The following is a 2024-nucleotide window of genomic DNA, read 5'->3' on the forward strand; positions in this document are numbered from 1 at the left end:
GGGGAAGTAACACCCAATTACAAGTTTTAGGTTGACTGTTATTCAGTGTAAATTTTATTGATTTTCTCATTAGCTATAACTGGTCACCTGGATGAAAAGCACTCTCGCTTTCTGTGAATGAAGCAGCCCTCCCAGAATACTAGAGGTGTCTTAAATAGAGAAAGGTTATTTAACAAGTATTTCATTGTAGTAAGCCACTATTTGCATACATGATTATTGAGTAAAGTCAGTAATTTTAACTTTTTTTTTAAAAGAAAAGAAAAACCCGCTCACCACATAAACCAATCAAATGGTGTATACCTAAAATGCGTAGTGTCAAGTTATTTCCTATTCCGATTCTTAAGCTAAGAATCAGCTAGACGTCCAACGCTCAAAAAATTAATATTTACTTACGCACAAAAAACCCCAAACATTTCCTGACTTATTTTTATAAATGAATTATGAAGAAAACACCAGACAGCCCAGCAAAATATTGCAAGTGTCACAAAGTATTCACCGCGAGTTTCCGGTTTCGCCTGTACACGCTTGAGGGTTAGACCTCGGACAGGCACGTCCATACAGGCGGCTGTCAGACCCCTGGACCTGCTAAAGCCCCCGAATGTCTCAAAAAGCTCCAGGGGGGCCCCAGAAGCACCAAGCCAGGGCGCAGGTGGAAGAGGGCGGCTCCTCCCCGGCGTGGCCGCGGGCCGCGGGCGCTGCGGCTGCAGCACCCTGGACAGTTTGTGGCTTTCGGTTTGGTTTTGGTGGGGGTTTTTTTGTTTGTTTTTTCTTTTCCCTGCTGGAATATCCTTCATTTTTCACACAGAGTGGTTGGCCAAATTCTCAAAACATAGAGGAATACCGGCCGGTGCTCGGGCCCGGGGAACTGCGGGTCACGGGCGCCACGTCCGCCCCATTCATTTGTACGTTTCACGCCATCATTTTAATGTCAACAACTTTTTCCCCATCATTAAACAAGCATTTCTTCTCATTCAGTCTCTGAAAGGGAAATCCTTACAGTGTGCGTTTGCTATTCTGTTCATTTTCCACACCTTTTACGCCATGACACACTGTCGGGCAACTGCACACTTGGAGGCAAAGTTCAGTCAAACTACACTGCGATACAGAAAAGCCACTTGAAGCAAGTAGATGTCGACCGTTGGGTGGCAGAGAGCAGTGGGTCTCTTTCTAGTGGAAGAGTTACTAAAACGGCAAAGAAGTCCTTACAGTGGTAGACACCTATTTGCATTTGATACGCTTTTTACTTATCCCATTTATGCTTTTTACTTAGCCAATTCACTCTGGAAATAAAATACATTTACATTACCAGAAACTGAGTGCATAACATATCTACAACGAGTGTGCGCGCACACAGCTTAGAACCTAGAAAGAGCGGAGTCAAAACTACTAATGAAACTACTTTTTCAAGTTTAACAAGAAAAAATAAATACGGCAACTTTCCTGCTTTGTCCAGTTGGATAACAGGATATTTCAGCTTCTGGGGGGACTGTAGATTGATTTTCGTGGCAAAGAGAAGTGCAAATTACACTAACTTATTGGTGAACGGGATTCTTTAGGTGTGGACTGTCACCATGACGGGATTTCAGAAGGCCCTGCTGAAGTTACAAAACACAGAGGTAGGGCTAGGCCTTCTGTTCAGAGCGGCGATTTGTACGCACTGCTGTGTTCCACCGCTAAAGCAGGATTCGGTTCAGACCAGTTAACACAGTGCTACAGTAGCCAAGATAATCCAGTTCAAGGCAGAAACCATTCACCTGGCCCAGCTCTCAACAAACGCTCAAACAAACAGGGGAAAAAAGCACGCCGTTAGTTGTTTTAGGCGCCAAGGACGACACTTTTTTCTGCCCTTTCCTGTCTTGAGAGCTCGGCCAACTAATCTCGTGCAAAAGTAGAGAGAAGACGACAACTACACAGAGCCGAAGCGGGACCCTGCTTTCTACCAAAGAAAAGAAAACCCTCCGGATCTCTCTGAGCGGTCACCCAAGAACACCGCCGCGGCGTACCGAAACGCTCTCACCATCGCT

This window comes from Egretta garzetta, unplaced genomic scaffold, assembly GCF_000687185.1.
Source record: "Egretta garzetta isolate BGI_Z169 unplaced genomic scaffold, ASM68718v1 scaffold597, whole genome shotgun sequence".
NCBI classification, from domain to species: domain Eukaryota; kingdom Metazoa; phylum Chordata; class Aves; order Pelecaniformes; family Ardeidae; genus Egretta; species Egretta garzetta.